Here is a 7,126-nt window from a genome sequence, read left to right as displayed (position 1 = left end):
CACATTTCAGCCCAGCCACTGAACTCACCAGCAAGCAATCTGACGAAAGCAGGACCTTTGCAAAGCTAAGCAAATGCATTTAACAATAAGCTACTGCCAGATAATTACTTCAGCTTTGATTTCTGCCTCTACAACCTCTGAACAGCAGGACAGAAGGTGTGTTAGATGTGACAGGTGAGAGGTGGACGTGCAGTTTTTCTGCTGAGGCTACAAATCACTGCTCAGAACTAACAGGAGCTCTCCACAAAGCACTGTGCCGCGCTGCTTCCTTCTCACCAGCGTCGAGACTTGGGCAGGTTTAGACTGGACATTAAGAAGAATTTTTTCTCCAGCAAGAGTGGTCAGGCATTGGAATGTGCTGTCCAGGGAGGGGGTTGAGTCACCAATTCTGGATGTGTTTAAAGGTGGTTTGGATGTGGCGCTTGGGGATATGGTTTAAGGGGTGAACTTTGTAGAGTAGGGTTCTGGGTTGGACTTGGTGATCCTGAGGGTCTTTTCCAACCTGAATGTTTCTGTGATTCTGAGATTCTGAGACAGAGGTTGGCCTGCATGGAGGGGCAGAGGAGAGAGAGATGCTTGTCATCAGCACCTGCATTTGGAAAACACGGTCATTTATTCCAGAAGGAGAGTTATTAGTGGAGTTTTTCTGTTCTGCAGCTGATCTGTGTAGGATTTGTTTGTTCTGACTCTTAGCAAGCTATTAAAAGTACCTGCTACTGCCAAGTGTTTCATCTCAGGGCCAGGATACATCCTCTGCCACTAGGAAAAAAGGACACAAAATCTATTCTTGTGTGCACAAAGACACAAAGCAGATGCATTACATTCTGTTCCAGACATGTTTTCTCTGCAGTATCCAAGCTGTCACCTATGCCTGCGTGCAGGTGTGTATAGATAGAAGCATTCTGAATTACTTTATCAGTGTAATTCAGGAGAGCAATTCTGTATTTTCATTGATAGAGAAAATGTAAATGTTTACAATATTTTTGAATAAAAGTGGGGTTTAAAAAAAAAAAAAAAGAAAGGCAACAACCAATTTTCCAGCATGTGTGAATAAATTTGAAGCATCTTGTTTAAAAGTGTATTTGAAGTGAATGATCTGTGTTCACAAAGCACTGAATGGCAAGACTCAGTTTTCATTCATTGGAGATATATCTGGCAAAACCAAAGAAAGTAAAACCAGAGATGGTGTGGAAAGAATCTGTCATAACTTAGAAACCACACAAAGAAACCTAAGCAGTTGATAACAGCAAGACACCAAGAGTGTGATGTTCCAATAGCTGCTCAGAGATCTGCATGATATTAATCAGAGATCCAGAACAGGAAAGAAACTCACATAGCAATGTTCAGATTTTGGCACAAAAATCATTTTTAAAGCTAAAAAAACAAATCAGTGCCAAAGAAAGAGCTGGAAAATGTGCACTAGAAGATATTTCTGGTGTGTCTTTTTGCTGGATGACAACCATTCAGCAGAAAGATTTTTATTTTCCTTAGGCTGCCAATACCAAAGTGCCTGCTCAGCATCCAGGCAGGGCTCTAAAGAGCAGGCAAGGCATTAAAATGCAGCAGGAAAGGGCTGGAGAAGAACTGAGGAAGTATTTTAGTGTCATTACTCTCATCACCCTAAACAGAGACATGCAAGTGGAAGCTCACCTCCATCCGACCTGTCTCACGATACACGACTGGAAATAAGCAGCAGCAGCACACTTAAATACTCCTGCACACAAATATCCACCAGAGTTAGTTTTGGGAATGCACTGATGCAACGATCTGGATTCAGTTCTATTCACTATGTAGAAAACACATTGTATCTGGATTCAATTCTATCCACTAGGTAGAAGAGAACATCATGAGAGCAGCTGTGGAAGACATTCCCTGCAGTAAGGAAGTGTCTTCCTTCCCAAGAAAACAGACCAGAAATTCTTCCTACTCCAAACAAACCTTACTGAGCAAATCAGTTGGGAACAACTGCTGCAAGGGATGGCTTAAGACATCCATTACCTAGGCTGGACTTGATGGTCTCAGAGGTCTTTTCCAGCCTCGATAATTCTGTGATTCTGAAAAGGAAGAGCAACACAAGTTGCAAGGGTCAGGTGCTTCAAGGCCTCACAGATGTCACTAAACCAAACAGCAGGTCACTCCCACTCTGGCATGGCACATTGTCCTCACAGATGTGATACTGATGACGCTGGCACTATGGGCTGTTGAGCTAGTCATCAGTCAAGGGAGCAGGCTAACCTGGAAGCCAACAGCACACCACAGTGATTTTTCTCTTGGCCCTACTCTCTGACCCTTCCAGCCAGCAAGAATAAATGAGTCCTTTTGAGACACTTTGCTTTCCAGACCAGAGGAAGGTCTGCCTGTGCTGGCCTGGCCAAAACGACAGTCAGCAAGCAAAATGGAAGCTGTAGGCTCTTAGTGACCGTGAGATAAAAGCAGTGTGCCCAGGCGGCTGGGAGAGCCACAGGCATCCTGGCCTGGTCAGGAATAGTGTGGCCAGCAGGACATGGAAGGTTATCTTTCCCCTGTACTCAGCACTGGTCAGGCCACACCTTGAGTGCTGTGTCCAGTTCTGGGCCCCTCAATTCAAGAGAGATGTTGAGGTACTGGAACGTGTCCAGAGAAGGGTGATAAGGCTGGTAAGAGGTCTCGAGTACAAGTCCTGTGAGGAGAGGCTGAGGGAGCTGGGGGTGCTTAGCCTGGAGAAGAGGAGGCTCAGGGGAGACCTCATTGCTGTCTACAACTACCTGAAGGGAGGTTGTAGCCAGGTGGGGGTTGGGCTCTTCTCCCAGGCACCCAGCAGCAGAACAAGAGGACAGTGTCTCAAGCTGTGCAGGGGAGGTCTAGGCTGGGTGTTAGGAGGAAGTTCTTCACAGAGAGAGTGGTTGGCCATTGGAATGGGCTGCTCAGGGAGGTGGTGGAGTCACCCTCCCTGGAGGTGTTCCAGAGAAGCCTGGATGAGGCACTTAGTGCCATGGTCTGGTTGATTGGATAGGGCTGGGTGTTAGGTTGGAGTGGATGATCTTGGAGGTCTCTTCCAACCTGCTTGATTCTATGATTCTATGATTTTATGTCCAGGGCTAAGAGTGGTGTTGCGAAATGACACTGAGCTGGTCAGCAGCTCATGGGCTGGCTCTTGAGCACACACCCCATGGTGGGAGACAACCAACTAATCTCATGTGTGGGATTAAGGGGCTGCACCTTAAGGTGCTGTGCAGTGCTGCCAGGAATGGGGCCAATGTAAAGCCCCTTTTGCACACAACCTCAGAGGTGCTTCACGCCCCTGCTCAGCTTTGTGTCCCACAGCCTGTGCATTTGTGCCTTTGGTCCACAGGGTGCCTGGTGCAGCCAGAGCTCCCTCTGGGTGAATGCTGCCCTTATTTCTCTGCCCAAATTACCTCTTCTAGTCCTCCCAGTAACAAAGCTACTTGGTGTGTGTGCTGGATGAGAAGCTCAGCTGAAAGCTGTGCTCTGAGCAGTTTTTCTGAATTAGGTGCAAGGAAGAGCTCACTTTTAAGCAAAGGGCTCAGGAATCCAGGTCCTGGAACTGGGGCTCATCAAACCTGGGTGGCTTCCTCCTCTGTCACCTGGAACAAACCCTCCTTCCCCATGCACCAAGCTACACTGAGTAACATCACTCCTTTTTTGAGAGAGGGCTTTGAAACATGCTGATGGGAAAGGACAAGACTATAGTATTAATATAGACCCAAAAGAAGCTGCAATTGTCAAAATGTCAGTTGACCAAAGGTGTCGTTTTAGCTGAGTAAGAGTTTCTAAGCAATGACTGATGGTGCATAGAGAGCTGCTGAAAGGTGAAAGAGAATGAATAGACATTTGAGTGAAGCAAAGTTGACTCATTCTTAAACCTGCCTTTTTACATCAGAGTTCCTCAGAAAGCCAGCTTGCATCCTCTCTTCAGTTGTGTAGAAAGGTAAGTGAGGGGAATTTAAGTATATTAAATACAAATAATGATCAAAAGGGAAAAGCCAAGTTGGTTGGTTTGTTTTCAGAGTCCTTAGGCCACCACCATCACTCCCTAAACATAAAGCTGAATTTCACACTTATCCTTTACCCTGGAAGACAGATTCATCCTGTTTGGTTGTGCAGAAGAGGCATCATGGTTGGCAGCCTCCTCCCAATCTGCTCCTCTTGGCCTGAGAGCCAGTGAGGAATTGCCAGGAATGTCTCTGTCTGGATCCAGGTTCTGTAAGGAGAACCATAGATTAATGTGAAGGGCACCTGGAGGTAAGTGGATGAGGATGGGCAGCAAATGCCACCATCCAATGAAAGAAGGGGTTTACTGGCACAAAGATGCTGTCAGTCCTAAAACAGTAGACAGCAAGAACTCCTCTTTGCAGGAAACAAAAACAGAAACAAGTATTTGTGGAGTCTGCCTCAATGGAGATATTCAAGACCTGCCTGGATGTGTTCCAGGGTGATCTGCTCTAGGTTATCCTGCTCTGGCAGGGGAGCTTGGACTGGATGATCTTCTGAAGACCCTTCCAGCCCCTAACATTCTGTGACTCTGTGTGATTCTACCCTCTGTGTAAAGCCAGCTCAAATACAGGACTGATCAATGTATCCCACTCCTTTACTTCTTGTGCTGTGTGGTTCGGTTTTTGGGTGTTTTTTTGTTGTGTTTTGGTTTTTGGGTTTTTTTTGTGTTTTTTTTTTAAATGTATTTCAAGTCATTTTGGAAGGGTTGATGTTTCTTTGGGTTCTAGTTTCTTGTTTCAAAGCAGCAGCATGCATTCAGCATACGTAGCTCAGCCACTGCACTCTGCAAGCTTGTTGTGATCTCAGCTGTTTGCTAAAGAGTGTTTTAAAATTCCAAGAAGAGGTTTGTTTCCTTGGGTTTGCTTTTAAAAACTGCAGCAAGGAATCAAAAACTTGATCTGCAAGAATCCGATCTGTTTCCACAGATAGGAAACCCTCACAAAAGGTACTCTCAGTGCTGCTAGACCTGTAAGACAACAAAGACTTGAAGATTGACATTACCAGGTACACTCTTCTGCTCCAAAGAGGCCAGTGGTATTTGATCAGCATTTTCTGAGAAGCCTCAACCTGTCATGATCAGGAAGACTTTTGTACCTGGAACTATGGGTGCACATCCCTGCATGAAAACCATTTTGCACAGGGGCTTTGCACTCCTTCAAGTACCTCTACAAAAGTATTGTGGTTTCGACAAGCAGATGGAAGAGAGGGTCTGACTTCTAACCTGTTGCCATCACACACTACTACTACCAGCTACTAGCAACACAAAAGTATCTTAATCCAAGTAAAGAAAGGCCACAAGAGGCCTCTGCACCATCTCTTAACTGGTGAACTGAAATTTGACCACATGTAAGACCACAGCCACAGACTGACTTACTTTTTCCACTACCAAGGTATGTGGAAAAGGTGTAAAAAGCCTGTCAAGACGAGAAGGATGTTTTTTCCCTGTTGCTTATACCCTTGTTCCTCATTTTAAAGCACCAGTAATGGGAAGAAAATGAGACAGGTTGATTGCAAGTATTCCACCTGGAGTACTGTGTCCAGTTCTGGAGCCCCTATTATAAGAGGGATCTGGACATGCTGGAAGGTGTCCAGAGAAGGGCCACCAGGATGAGCAGAGGGCTGGAGCACCTCTCCTATGGAAACAGACTGAGAGAGTTGGGGCTGTTCAGTCTGGAGAAGAGAAAGCTCCAAGGAGACCTCGTTGTGGCCTTCCAGGATCTGAAGGGGGCTACAAGAAAGCTGGGGAGGGACTTTTTAGGCTATCAGGTAGTGATAGGACTGGGGGGAATGGAACAAAGCTGGAAGTAGGGAGATTCAGACTGGATGTGAAGACGAAGTTCTTGCCCCTGAGAGTGGTGAGAGCCTGGAATGGGCTGTCCAGGGAGGTGGTTGAGGCCCCATCCCTGGAGGTGTTTAAGGCCAGGCTGGATGAGGCTCTGGCCACCCTGATCTAGTGTGAGGTGTCCCTGCCCATGGCAGGAGGGTTGGAACTAGATGATTCTTGTGGTCCCTTCCAACACTGACTATGATTCTAACAACATTGCTGGCTGGCCCTGCAGACAGCCAGCAATCAGAAGCTGCAGAGCACAGGTCTGCCCTTGCTAGCACAAATTTTGTTTGGGCTTTCTGGAAGAGTGAAACTCCTAGCACGAGGTGTTACACAAAACCCATCATGTTTTCTAGGCCTGAGACCACAAGATCCCACAAAGTTGCTGCTTTAGCAAAAGAAAAATGAAACACAAGAAAAATAAAACCAGGGAGATACTTCACAGTAAAGGCCACATCTGCCTGGTCATTGAAGGGCACAAGCTATAAGAGTGTACTCCAACAAGAGGAAGACCTGGTGGAGGACCTAGGGCATGGGACCTCACAGATCCTTTGTGCCAGCAAACACTGAGCAGCTCATGCAGCTGCAGGGCCTTGCACCAAAGCAGAATGTCCCTGCAGACAATGGTTGTGTTTAGATTAAAACCTCACATTTTACTACCTGCACCTCTCCAGGTGGCCCATTCTGGCTGCACTGGCTTTAGCATATTGGGCTGCAAACTTCAACTAGGCAGAAGTAGCTGTCAACTAGACACTGATCAGATATGATATGCCCCAAAGAGGCTATAGCAGCCTTATCTTCTTCTTTTTTCCCTGGAGAAAAAAAAAAAAAAAAAAAAGCAAGTGGTTTCCAAGGGTCTGCTTTCAGCTTCACCAGGGATCTCAGTCAGATCAACTCTTGCATCTGGTGCATAGGAGTCAAGACTCTGCTCTCCTTTGTAAAGCACGGCATTTTGCAGATGAAAGCTATGACAACAGACAAAAAGCTGTGTAGTCATTGTTAGGGTTTTTTTTTTTATCCCTTGTCTCAAGGCATTGAGAACTATGCACACTCTTTTACTTACAACCCAAGAAGTTTCAGCTCCTTCCACAGAAGATGAAAGCAACTTCCTAATGCATCAGTCTACAAAGAGCCTTTGTCTGTGAGAAATTTCTTGCTGCTGGTTTCTCAGATGATGGGTAATTGTTATACCCTGAATCATGAAAGTTTGCAGACAAAACCCTTACTCCTTTTAGACCTGCTTGCCTGGTTTACTTCACCCTCTGACATTTGTCATTTCAGCAGGGGGTTTCACCAATTTGCATG

This window comes from Indicator indicator, chromosome 11 (assembly GCF_027791375.1).
Source record: "Indicator indicator isolate 239-I01 chromosome 11, UM_Iind_1.1, whole genome shotgun sequence".
NCBI lineage: Eukaryota > Metazoa > Chordata > Aves > Piciformes > Indicatoridae > Indicator > Indicator indicator.
The sequence above is the reverse complement of the archived record's forward strand: the minus strand, read 5'-3'. Positions refer to the sequence as shown.